Source organism: Palaemon carinicauda, chromosome 11, assembly GCF_036898095.1.
Source record: "Palaemon carinicauda isolate YSFRI2023 chromosome 11, ASM3689809v2, whole genome shotgun sequence".
In the NCBI taxonomy this organism is placed as follows: Eukaryota; Metazoa; Arthropoda; class Malacostraca; order Decapoda; family Palaemonidae; genus Palaemon; species Palaemon carinicauda.
The window spans coordinates 114,993,283-115,008,282 of NC_090735.1; the positions used below are offsets into that span (position 1 = coordinate 114,993,283).

Here is a 15,000-nt window from a genome sequence, read left to right on the forward strand (position 1 = left end):
AAATAAGACATCTGTTTACTCAACAGTTTTTTTATTTTTATTTTTATTTTTACCAAATGATGAATTTCTTTGTTAACAATTATATCAATAACAGTTTCATTGCCATAATTTACACACATTCGCTATAGTTATAGACATTAAGGGGTAAAACAAGGCTTTACGATTCATAGGACATTTGAGCAAAAATCCTAAGTAACGTAGATGTTAGAGTCAGTATTGATAGTCAAGGCTACTCAGTTCTGGGATGGATGACCAGCCCAAAACATTATCATTACTTCGAATAATAGCATTATAATTGAAATGTAACAAAATACGAATTACAGTCATGCAGTTTCCTTCACCATCTAAGCTCATTGTAAATGTAGTATCAAATGAATTTCCAGTGAACAGCGGAATAATCCAAGGGAATGTGTTGCCGTCTATGTTGTTTATCCTCCTCATGGATTTTGTAATGTGTAGAACGGTTAGAGATGGTGGAGAAAGATTGGACTGGATTGGTAACAGAAAATTAGCTGACCTAGAGTATGCTGATGATGCTGTCCCTATAAGCAGAACACCACAGGATTTGCTATGCAGCATGTCTTATCTACAGCAGTCATCTTGTTTGTTTACATCCAAAGTCATGACTGCGTTTTGTGCTCACTGTTTCCCGTCCAGTTGGGAAGCCAATATCTCGAGCAGAAAAAAAAAAAGAAAAAAAAGTGTGACTCCAGTGTTAATGCTTGAATCACACTAGTCATTGCTAGCTGGAGATTTTCGCCAACCTCCAGCCAATGATTGCAAGCGAGAATGTTGTATCGCGACTCGCGGTTCAGGAAGCAAATAGGAAAAAGTTAAACAAAACCGATCAGCTGATATCATAATGGCACCCAGAAGTTTTCTACCTATTGCAGTAATATGTAGTATTGTTGGTATATTCTGTGAATTTAATTGAAGAATTCTACAACCACCACAGGATGAACAAAGCAGATTTATATAATCTCTTGAGGCTTGTCGGACTCAAAATTGCCGAGCAAGAGCACATCCTATCTGCAGCAGCCATATCATCTTGTTTGTTTACATCCGAAGTCATGCTCGTAGTTTGTGCTCACTATCTTAAGCAATAAGCTTTCGTGTTTTCCATTTTTGCAGCAACGGCTTGGCAAAAAAGAAATAACAAAAAAAAAAAAAAAAAAGGAAAAAAAAGCCTATGGTGATTCAATCTTAAGTTGAAAAGGTTCCCTAATTTGGGCTGCTGTTGGCAATCGTTTCAAATTCACACGATATTTTTCGTTTTAGATAAGGATTTTTTCATCCTATTCAATTCTATAACCTACATACAACAATAACGTGGTTTTGAGTTTATTTTCACAAAATTTCCTGCTTTTAAGTCATTATTTATTTGAAATATGTATGTAGCCAATACAGCTGGTATTTTATTCTTTATGAAGACATATTTCCTAATAATCAATTGCTTGAACCAGAGACATTGCGCTTGAAATGTAACAAAATACAAATCAAAGTTACGGAGTTACTTCACTATTTAAGCTCAATATAATAGTAGCTCACTCAAACCATCACACAAATTCAAGTTATAAAATTCATCCCTCTCTTGATGACGTTACAAAGACGTATTTTCTAAATAGAAATAATAATTTAGAAATCAATCTACCCATCTAATAAATTTTATTAATTAAAACATCATATAAGGGACTGTCTCTATATATTTTGAAGAAACTATATCTTTGATTCCCTTTAAAGAAAATCTCCAGCTCTGTTTAAAAACGATTTTATGGAAATTCGAGCAGGTTTCTCGATCAGCAACTCAACCCCTGAAGTCTCACTTGGCGGTAAATTCCTGTCCTCTGAATGGCCAAATCTTTCTCCACTATGATTGGCAGGTCCCTTCAGTTATTAGTTTCACACACACAGACATATGTAACACCATAGCCTAAGAGGTCTGGTCTTGGGTAGTGCCATAGCCTCTGTACCATAGCCTACAACTGTCTTGGGTTATGCGTTCTCTTTCTTGGGGTACACTCAGGAATGCTGTTCTATCTCATTTCTTTTCGTCTTTTTTTGGGGGGTGGGAGGTGGGTGGGGTTATAGTTTATATGTGAAGGATCTAATCTAATGTTGTTATTTTTCTTGAAATATTTTAATCTGATTGTTTATTTTTCTCTTGTAGTTTTTTATTTCCTTGTTGTCCCCACTGGGTTATTTTTCCGTGTTGTAGCCCTTGTGCTTATAGCATCTTGCTTTTCCAACTAGGGTTATAGCTTATCTTGTAATAATAATAATAATAATAATAATAATAATAATAATAATAATAATAATAATAATAATAATAACAATAATAATAATATGACACATTTATTTACAGTCTTATGTCCTTCAACACGATTAATTGCACACTCTATTACAAAATCAATAACCTTTATAACTTTATTTCCATAAAAATAAAATTCTTATGTCATAAATTTATATAGAATATGTATAGGTATTTCACCACAACCCAGTTAAATTCATTCCTAAATACGATAGCATGACGTCACATGCAACCACTAATCAGAATAGAGGACGAATCAGCCAATGCAATGAGGCAAGACATTTCCCGCTAAAAATGCACAAGGTGAGAGGATTTCTCTGGTTTATGGGCTGCTGTTGGCGAACAAATCATATTCACACAATAATGTTTTAAGGTCTTAATAGTAAGTATTTTTGTTTTGAGTTTGTTTTCATGTAAGTTGCAATTTTTAAGTCATATTTTTAATTGAAATATGTATGGCCTACTGTTGATATTTTACACTCACAACGACGTATTTCCTAATATAAATAATGATCTATTCAATTAATTACCTTATACTTTAAATGTAACAAAGTAAGAACTAAAGTCACTATTTAACAAGACATTACAATAGTATCTATCAGCATTATCAGCAAAACTGTACTAGTCAGGACCATCTATACTAGGTTGGCTTGCTGTGAGCAATCAGAATAAACTCCCCGACCATCACCAATCCGCACAGTCCAGCGTGGTGAGGAAAACAGGTTAAACACCAAACATGAATAGGGACATGTGTGAGGCCTTTATCCCACATGTATAAGTAAGCAGGAGAAGGAAGAGAAGACGATGGATTGACGATCTAAGAAAATTTACGTGTATAGACTGGCATAGAGAAACCATAAACAGACGGGAGTGTAAGAACATGTCTGAGGCCCTTGACCTGCAGTGGACCATCAACGGCTGATGATAATGATATGTTATTATTATTACTTGCTAAGCTAGTTAGAAAAGCAGGATGCTATAAGCCCGAGGGCTCCAACGGGGAAAATAGCCCAGTGAGGAAAAGAAATTAGGAAATATACTACAAGAGAAGTTTAAGAACAATAATAACATTAAAATAAATCTTTCATATATAACCTATACAAACTAAAAATAACCCTCAAGGAAGAGATCTCTAACCCAATACAGTGGAATACCATGGTACAGAGGCTGAGGCACTACCCAAGACTAGAGAACAATGGTTTGATTTTGGAGTGCCTTTCTCCTAGAAGAGCTGCTTATCATAGCTAAAGAGTCTCTTCTACCCTTACTAAGAGAAAAGTAGCCACTGAACAATTACAGTGCAGTAGTTAACCTCTGGCGAGAAGAAGAATTGTTTGGTAATTTCAGTGTTGTCAAGTGTATGAAGAAAGAGGAGAATGTGTAAAGAATAGGCCAGGCTATGCTTCGTATGTGTCGGCAAAGATCAAATGAGCCGTAACCAGAGAGAGGGATCCAATGTAGTAGTGTCTGGCTAGTCAAAACACACAATAATCCTCTAGCAGTAGTATCTCAACGGGTGGCTGGTGCCTTGGCCGAGTTACTACCTACAGCATATATCATCATCATCATCTCCCACGCCAATCAACGCATAATTTTTAATAGATCTTATATAATTGTTCATTGCAAAACTAATGACTGGATATCATCTATTACATTTGTATTTTCGTTAATGATTCGCTGTTCCTTCTTTTGTCATCTCTCATTTTCCTACTTCTATTCATTATTGTGTAAATCTTCGAGTACCATCTCACGGTCATTTCTTTTAACTTATTTTTTTTTCCTTTTTCTTCTGCCCCAACTTCCCATTTCTTTTCAAACTCGTCTGCTAATGCTATTGCTTCTTTTAACTTCACTTAAGCCTTTTCTAAAGTTCGTGATCAGAGCATCTTCTCGGATTTATCTTATTTTCTTGAAAAATATTTTTCCTTAACCACATTACTTTAAGTTTACTTACAACATTTTCTTTTGTTTCACGAAAACGATGAGTCTATTGAATTATTTTATGTAATATTTTTACCTATATTTTCGAAATAATGATAAGAACAACTATACATAAGTAATTATAGATAATTATCAAACTTCAAGTTACACTTTAGAATAAGTTTTTATCAATTGTCTCTTGCATATTATTATTATTATTATTATTATTATTATTATTATTATTATTATTATTATTATTATTATTATTATTACTTGCTAAGTTACAACCTTAGTTGGAAAAGCAGGACGCTATAAGCCTAGGGGCTCCAGCAGGGAAAATAGCCCAGTGAGGACAGGAGACAAAAAAATAAATTTTTCAAAAAGAGTAACAACATATCTCCTGTATAAACTATAAAAACTTTAACAAAACAAGAGGAAGACAAACAAGACAGAACAGCATGCCCTAGTGTACCCTCAAGCAAGAGAACTCTAACCCAAGACAGTGGAAGACCATGGTACGGAGGCTATGGCGCTCCCTAAGACTAGAGAACAATAGTTTGAGTTTGGAGTGTCCTCCTAGAAGAGTTGCTTACCATAGCTAAAGGGTCTCTTCTACCCTTACCAAGAGGAAAATGGCCACTGAACAATTACAGTGCAGTAACCCCTTGGATGAAGAGAAATTGTTTGGTAATCTAAGTGTTGTCAGGTGTATGAGGACAGAGGAGAATAAGTAGAGAATAGGCCAGACTATTCGCTGTGTGTTAGTTTGCAAAAGGAAAATGAACCTAGAATATGTTGAAAGGTTTTAACTATATTTAAGGATCTTTATTATGTTGAGGACGAAAATCTGTCACCGTTTCATTTCCTGTGAACTCAATGGTATAGAATTCTCTCCCTCTACTTCTGATCGTCCCCCATTCTAATAACATTCTCTTTTTTAAAGAGATGGTCCATTCCTTAATTTGCTGCTAGTTTTGCATGCTTATATTTATGTATCTATTTTCATATGCCTGGGATCAATAGGCATTAAGAGAGAGAGAGAGAGAGAGAGAGAGAGAGAGAGAGAGAGAGATATTAGCATTACTATTTTAGAATATGATTCATATCTAATTATTCATGAAAAGTTAAAAAAGGTAAAATAAATTTTAATGATTGTTATTTTCCGATATTATTCCTGATTTTTTATTTTGCCAGTTTCACATACAGAAGTATATATATATATATATATCGCTATGTATCTAGGTATATATATATATATATATATGCTGTGTATCTAGCTATATATATATATATATGCATATATATATGCATATATATATGCATATATATATATATACATATATATATATATATGCTGCATGTACATACATATATACGTATATATATATATATATATGTATATATATATATATATATATACATATATATATATATATATACAGTATATATTGGCTGCATATATATATATATATATACATACACGCATTCATATATATGTTTATATGAGTACGTATAATTGTATTATGAAATATGATTTTATATTAAACAAAGTTTCCAATCAATATGCATTCTCTATCAGTCATCATACAGCAATAAAAAGGCTAAGAATAAGGCAAAGATACCTATTTGTAAACATATAAGACCGCTGTTATTAACAAAGAGAATCACCTATATAATGATTACAAATTTCATCTGCGTTTTTTGTCTAAATTGTATAGAACGTTTCTTTGGTAGTTAATTCTGTTGTGAATATATTTACTCCTTAATGGTCTAATGTCTCTACGAATTATTTCTTCCCAGCTTATTATTATTATTATTATCATTATTATTATTATTATTATTATTATTATTATTATTATTATTATTATTATTATTATTATTATTATTATTATTATTTGCTCGTAATTTAAAAACTAGCTATGACAATGATTCTTGTAAGAATAGGCTACTGTTAACCACTATTTACTTAATAATAATAATAATAATAATAATAATAATAATAATAATAATAATAATAATAATAATAATAATAATAATAATAATAATCAGACGAGGGGAAACGCAGTTTAATGAGGAACTGTAGTGCAAGCACAAATTGAAACATCATCTTCATCCAATCACCTTTATTTCAACGTTTCGGACAATTTGTCCATCATCAGGTTCTGTAAAGTTAAAAACATACATTGATACAAATAAAAAAAAAAAAAACATTGGTAAAATACATGAGAAAAATAAGATAATTTAAAATTATAAATAGTACTTAAAACACTTTTCTGCTGAAAGCAGAGTTATCTAGGTTTAGTTTTGGTTGAATTTTTTCTATGTAAAATGTTTCTAATAATCTCAGCTCGGTCTCAAATCGAGCTTTACATATAATGCTAAAATCAAGATGATTAAAATTGGTGTTACACACTCCGTGGCAATGATCTCTTATAGAGGAATGAGAAGGCTTACCCAGTGGTAGAAGGGTCCTTGAACTAATGCCTCTATGTTCAAAGGTTCTGGTAGACAACAGTTTTGTCGAACTACCTACATATTCCGAACTACACTTCGGACACACAAATTTATATACAACCATAGAACATAGTTCGCTAGATAACGACTCCTTGGACTTGAGCAAATTGCCTATCTTAAAATTATTGAAAAATACCATTCTAATATTTATATTTTTGAAGTAGGTTTTATTTATGTGCTTAATTTTCCTTTCTATTATAGTATTAATTTTGTTCGATATGTAAGGAAATCGAAAATATATAATGTCTTTTACTTCACAAATTTGGGTATCAACATTATTGATTTTGTTAAGAAAAATTTGTACTTTTTTGTAAAATAAATTATCCTGGTAACCATTGTTGTTGAAGAATTCCTTTAAAAATGTAATTTCTTTATGAAAGTTAAAATAATTTGATGAAAGTTTATATGCTCTATTAATGAGAGTATTAATACTGTTCATTTTGTATCTTAAATTACACTCACTTAAAAAATTTAAACCAAGACCCGTAAAAGTGGGCTTTCTATAAACTTCCATATGCATTTTAAGGTCAGAAGTTTTAGTTACTAATACGTCTAAAAAGGGCATTTTACCTTCGTTTTCTTCTTCCATGGTGAACTTGATATTACTGTGTTGAGAATTTAAATAATTAAAAAACTTGATTGCGTCATTTTTTTGCTTAAAAATAATAAATGTGTCATCCACATACCTTCTATACAACACAGGCTTAAAACTTAAAGGACAATTTTCCAACCATTCAGTCTCGTGAAAACATAAGAAAATATTGGCCAAAGTTGCCGAAATAGGATTCCCCATAGCTAGTCCATCTTTTTGTTTGTAATACTCTTTGTTAAAAATAAAAAAGGAATCTTGAACAATAATGTTTAATATATCAATAAATTTAGATTTACTCAGGTTTCTAAAGTTGTTATTATCCTTGTACATTTTATTTGCTACGATTTCAATAACTTCTTTTGTGGGGATATTTGTATATAAGCTTTCGATGTCAAAGCTTGCCATATAATAATTATTTTTTAGTCTAAAATTTTTTATAGTATCAAAAAATGCATATGAATTTTCCAAGGTATATTCATTCTTTGCCCATTCTTCTATATTAGGAATCATAAATTTTGCTAAACTAAAATTTGGTGTATTGATTGACGATAGCACTGGTCTTAAAGGAATATTCTCTTTATGTATTTTTGGCAAACCATATAAGATACCAGGATTGCGACCCGAAGCATACAAATGTTTATACTCTTCATCTGTTATATGTTTACCTTTTTTAAGATAACTTAGTAGTCTGTTAACCTTGTCTTCTAGCAGGAGAGTATTTTTGAAAGGGTCTTTTTTACTTTTTTCAAATTGCAATGGATTGTTAAGAATATTCATCATTTTCTCTACATAATCACTTTTATTCATGATGGTAATACCTTTCCCTTTGTCTGGTTTAGAAAATATAATGTCTTTGTTTTCACTTAGATTTCTTAGTATTTTTATGTCATTTTGATCAAACAATGGTACCTGGATTTCTTTCTTGTATTCTTCTAATATATTACTGAATAGGTCTTGCATTTCTTTATAGACAGCTTCTTTATCATAACAGTTGTCGTTGTTTAGTCTGTTTACTTTATTTGCAAATATTTCCATACTTACTTTCATTTTAATATGATCGAGTTTTGGTTTGAGGCAATGGTCAAGTCCAAAGGATAATAGGTATTTTTCTCTTTTTTTTTTAGTTGGTAGTTAGAGAGGTTGTACACGACTTTATTGCCATTACAAGATGGTGGTTTATAGAAACCGCCTAGTTTAAAAAGTTTTTTAGCATGGGTTAGACATACTTTGTTTTTATAAAGTTCACAGTCCTTATGGATACAATGTAAAATATGGTTAAAATCTAAAAATGAAATTTGTCTCTTAATACTATCGTGACATGATAATAAATCTTGATACAGCTTGGTGTCGTTTTTCTTGTTTTGTCGAAGTTCATTCTCGATTAAGAAACTCTGCCAATCTTTGTAGAATCGTCTTCGCTGTAGCTGCCGCCTGTACAACTTAAACTGAACAAATTTTGGTATACAGCCATACTGAAGACATCTTTCCAGAAATAAAATATCAAGTTTGTTTTTTTCCCATTTCTGAAGGCTTTTTTCCCATCTTCTTACGCCTCGTAGTGCTTCTTGTCCATATCTTCTTAAAATGGTAGTTCTGTAATTCTCAGACGAGGGGAAACGCAGTTTAATGAGGAACTGTAGTGCAAGCACAAATTGAAACATCATCTTCATCCAATCACCTTTATTTCAACGTTTCGGACAATTTGTCCATCATCAGGTTCTGTAAAGTTAAAAACATACATTGATACAAATAAAAAAAAAAAAAAAACATTGGTAAAATACATGAGAAAAATAAGATAATTTAAAATTATAAATAGTACTTAAAACACTTTTCTGCTGAAAGCAGAGTTATCTAGGTTTAGTTTTGGTTGAATTTTTTCTATGTAAAATGTTTCTAATAATCTCAGCTCGGTCTCAAATCGAGCTTTACATATAATGCTAAAATCAAGATGATTAAAATTGGTGTTACACACTCCGTGGCAATGATCTCTTATAGAGGAATGAGAAGGCTTACCCAGTGGTAGAAGGGTCCTTGAACTAATGCCTCTATGTTCAAAGGTTCTGGTAGACAACAGTTTTGTCGAACTACCTACATATTCCGAACTACACTTCGGACACACAAATTTATATACAACCATAGAACATAGTTCGCTAGATAACGACTCCTTGGACTTGAGCAAATTGCCTATCTTAAAATTATTGAAAAATACCATTCTAATATTTATATTTTTGAAGTAGGTTTTATTTATGTGCTTAATTTTCCTTTCTATTATAGTATTAATTTTGTTCGATATGTAAGGAAATCGAAAATATATAATGTCTTTTACTTCACAAATTTGGGTATCAACATTATTGATTTTGTTAAGAAAAATTTGTACTTTTTTGTAAAATAAATTATCCTGGTAACCATTGTTGTTGAAGAATTCCTTTAAAAATGTAATTTCTTTATGAAAGTTAAAATAATTTGATGAAAGTTTATATGCTCTATTAATGAGAGTATTAATACTGTTCATTTTGTATCTTAAATTACACTCACTTAAAAAATTTAAACCAAGACCCGTAAAAGAAAACGAAGGTAAAATGCCCTTTTTAGACGTATTAGTAACTAAAACTTCTGACCTTAAAATGCATATGGAAGTTTATAGAAAGCCCACTTTTACGGGTCTTGGTTTAAATTTTTTAAGTGAGTGTAATTTAAGATACAAAATGAACAGTATTAATACTCTCATTAATAGAGCATATAAACTTTCATCAAATTATTTTAACTTTCATAAAGAAATTACATTTTTAAAGGAATTCTTCAACAACAATGGTTACCAGGATAATTTATTTTACAAAAAAGTACAAATTTTTCTTAACAAAATCAATAATGTTGATACCCAAATTTGTGAAGTAAAAGACATTATATATTTTCGATTTCCTTACATATCGAACAAAATTAATACTATAATAGAAAGGAAAATTAAGCACATAAATAAAACCTACTTCAAAAATATAAATATTAGAATGGTATTTTTCAATAATTTTAAGATAGGCAATTTGCTCAAGTCCAAGGAGTCGTTATCTAGCGAACTATGTTCTATGGTTGTATATAAATTTGTGTGTCCGAAGTGTAGTTCGGAATATGTAGGTAGTTCGACAAAACTGTTGTCTACCAGAACCTTTGAACATAGAGGCATTAGTTCAAGGACCCTTCTACCACTGGGTAAGCCTTCTCATTCCTCTATAAGAGATCATTGCCACGGAGTGTGTAACACCAATTTTAATCATCTTGATTTTAGCAATTATATGTAAAGCTCGATTTGAGACCGAGCTGAGATTATTAGAAACATTTTACATAGAAAAAATTCAACCAAAACTAAACCTAGATAACTCTGCTTTCAGCAGAAAAGTGTTTTAAGTACTATTTATAATTTTAAATTATCTTATTTTTCTCATGTATTTTACCAATGTTTGTTTTTTTTTTTATTTGTATCAATGTATGTTTTTAACTTTACAGAACCTGATGATGGACAAATTGTCCGAAACGTTGAAATAAAGGTGATTGGATGAAGATGATGTTTCAATTTGTGCTTGCACTACAGTTCCTCATTAAACTGCGTTTCCCCTCGTCTGAGAATTACAGAACTACCATTTTAAGAAGATATGGACAAGAAGCACTACGAGGCGTAAGAAGATGGGAAAAAAGCCTTCAGAAATGGGAAAAAAAACAAACTTGATATTTTATTTCTGGAAAGATGTCTTCAGTATGGCTGTATACCAAAATTTGTTCAGTTTAAGTTGTACAGGCGGCAGCTACAGCGAAGACGATTCTACAAAGATTGGCAGAGTTTCTTAATCGAGAATGAACTTCGACAAAACAAGAAAAACGACACCAAGCTTGTATCAAGATTTATTATCATGTCACGATAGTATTAAGAGACAAATTTCATTTTTAGATTTTAACCATATTTTACATTGTATCCATAAGGACTGTGAACTTTATAAAAACAAAGTATGTCTAACCCATGCTAAAAAACTTTTTAAACTAGGCGGTTTCTATAAACCACCATCTTGTAATGGCAATAAAGTCGTGTACAACCTCTCTAACTACCAACTAAAAAAAAGAGAAAAATACCTATTATCCTTTGGACTTGACCATTGCCTCAAACCAAAACTCGATCATATTAAAATGAAAGTAAGTATGGAAATATTTGCAAATAAAGTAAACGAGACTAAACAACGACAACTGTTATGATAAAGAAGCTGTCTATAAAGAAATGCAAGACCTATTCAGTAATATATTAGAAGAATACAAGAAAGAAATCCAGGTACCATTGTTTGATCAAAATGACATAAAAATACTAAGAAATCTAAGTGAAAACAAAGACATTATATTTTCTAAACCAGACAAAGGGAAAGGTATTACCATCATGAATAAAAGTGATTATGTAGAGAAAATGATGAATATTCTTAACAATCCATTGCAATTTGAAAAAAAGTAAAAAAGACCCTTTCAAAAATACTCTCCTGCTAGAAGACAAGGTTAACAGACTACTAAGTTATCTTAAAAAAGGTAAACATATAACAGATGAAGAGTATAAACATTTGTATGCTTCGGGTCGCAATCCTGGTATCTTATATGGTTTGCCAAAAATACATAAAGAGAATATTCCTTTAAGACCAGTGCTATCGTCAATCAATACACCAAATTTTAGTTTAGCAAAATTTATGATTCCTAATATAGAAGAATGGGCAAAGAATGAATATACCTTGGAAAATTCATATGCATTTTTTGATACTATAAAAAATTTTAGACTAAAAAATAATTATTATATGGCAAGCTTTGACATCGAAAGCTTATATACAAATATCCCCACAAAAGAAGTTATTGAAATCGTAGCAAATAAAATGTACAAGGATAATAACAACTTTAGAAACCTGAGTAAATCTAAATTTATTGATATATTAAAACATTATTGTTCAAGATTCCTTTTTTATTTTTAACAAAGAGTATTACAAACAAAAAGATGGACTAGCTATGGGGAATCCTATTTCGGCAACTTTGGCCAATATTTTCTTATGTTTTCACGAGACTGAATGGTTGGAAAATTGTCCTTTAAGTTTTAAGCCTGTGTTGTATAGAAGGTATGTGGATGACACATTTATTATTTTTAAGCAAAAAAATGACGCAATCAAGTTTTTTAATTATTTAAATTCTCAACACAGTAATATCAAGTTCACCATGGAAGAAGAAAACGAAGGTAAAATGCCCTTTTTAGACGTATTAGTAACTAAAACTTCTGACCTTAAAATGCATATGGAAGTTTATAGAAAGCCCACTTTTACGGGTCTTGGTTTAAATTTTTTAAGTGAGTGTAATTTAAGATACAAAATGAACAGTATTAATACTCTCATTAATAGAGCATATAAACTTTCATCAAATTATTTTAACTTTCATAAAGAAATTACATTTTTAAAGGAATTCTTCAACAACAATGGTTACCAGGATAATTTATTTTACAAAAAAGTACAAATTTTTCTTAACAAAATCAATAATGTTGATACCCAAATTTGTGAAGTAAAAGACATTATATATTTTCGATTTCCTTACATATCGAACAAAATTAATACTATAATAGAAAGGAAAATTAAGCACATAAATAAAACCTACTTCAAAAATATAAATATTAGAATGGTATTTTTCAATAATTTTAAGATAGGCAATTTGCTCAAGGTCCAAGGAGTCGTTATCTAGCGAACTATGTTCTATGGTTGTATATAAATTTGTGTGTCCGAAGTGTAGTTCGGAATATGTAGGTAGTTCGACAAAACTGTTGTCTACCAGAACCTTTGAACATAGAGGCATTAGTTCAAGGACCCTTCTACCACTGGGTAAGCCTTCTCATTCCTCTATAAGAGATCATTGCCACGGAGTGTGTAACACCAATTTTAATCATCTTGATTTTAGCATTATATGTAAAGCTCGATTTGAGACCGAGCTGAGATTATTAGAAACATTTTACATAGAAAAAATTCAACCAAAACTAAACCTAGATAACTCTGCTTTCAGCAGAAAAGTGTTTTAAGTACTATTTATAATTTTAAATTATCTTATTTTTCTCATGTATTTTACCAATGTTTTTTTTTTTTTTTATTTGTATCAATGTATGTTTTTAACTTTACAGAACCTGATGATGGACAAATTGTCCGAAACGTTGAAATAAAGGTGATTGGATGAAGATGATGTTTCAATTTGTGCTTGCACTACAGTTCCTCATTAAACTGCGTTTCCCCTCGTCTGAGAATTACAGAACTACCATTTTAATAATAATAATAATAGCAACTTCATCAAATAGCCTATACGACACTAATAATGATATCATGAAAAAATTTCTGAGCAAAATAATAATAATAATAATAATAATAATAATAATAATAATAATAATAATAATAATAATAATAATGCAATTGTAAACACTGCCTATAAATAAAAAAAAGATAACCAACTATTTAATTAACACAGAATTTCTCTTCTGATTAATGAAATTAAAAGAATTTCAAGAGATTTCATAGCACAAAAAAAAAAAGAAAAAAAAAGATAAAAAGTAGTGTAGTGTAGGCTACTCAGTTTCTCTTCTACCTTGACTTGGGCGACCAGTTAGATCCCCTTCTCCAGATTGTGTTACTTTTTGACGATCGTATACTTTTCATATTTCTATCATTTGTTTGTGTTTTTATTTTGTTTCTTTTGCGTGAGACAAATCTTATTTCTTAGCTGATGTGTTTTATCATTCTTGTTATTTTTTTGTTTTTGTAAATTTATTTTTATTTGATTAAATGTTTACGTTTTCATCCGTTTACTTCTCGCGAACCAAATCTTCGTTTGTTTACTTTTCAAACGTCATTGTCACATTAATCACTTTAGCTTATATTTTTGAAATTTTGTTTCTGTTGCTTAACTTTTATCATTATTGCATATATTCTTTAAGCAACAGGTAATATATTTTTTCCAGAAAAAGAAAAGGAAGAGTGACGTGAATGAAAGAAAATACAAGAAAAGGCGTTACGAAAATTTGACTGCCTGACATCGCATTTAGTTATTTCTTCTTTTCATGATACTGCCAATGTTGCTAATAATCATATCATTTTCCTCATCTTTTAATCTTAATATTCTCATGTTTCTATTGTTTGCTTATATATATATATATATATATATATATATATATATATATATATATATATATATATATATATATATATATATACACACACACACACACACACACACACACACACACACATATATATATATATATATATATATATATATATATATATATATATATATATATACACACACACACACACACATATATATATATATATATATATATATATATATATATATATATATTATATATACTATATATATATATATATATATGTGTGTGTGTGTGTGTGTGTGTGTGTTTAACTTCATCAATTATGTCAAAAAAGATATATTCTACGAAAGGAAGCGCTTTGCTGAACAAACATAAGCATTCGATTCAGAATGTGTAATAAAATCTTGGAATAATTTCTTAAGTCATCACCCACACATTTGAAAACACATCTGGGACTTCGTTAACGTGGCTCAGTGATATTTGAACATCATAGGGAAGCACCAGCTAATAATAACCACTTTC

At 30.4% G+C, this 15,000-nt stretch overlaps 1 protein-coding gene across 1 annotated transcript in view; it reads right to left on the bottom strand.

The window, feature by feature from the left end:
- LOC137650132 (aminopeptidase N-like) overlaps positions 1-15,000 on the bottom strand; it is a 67,513-nt gene that overhangs the window by 52,226 nt on the left and 287 nt on the right. The window lies entirely within an intron of this gene.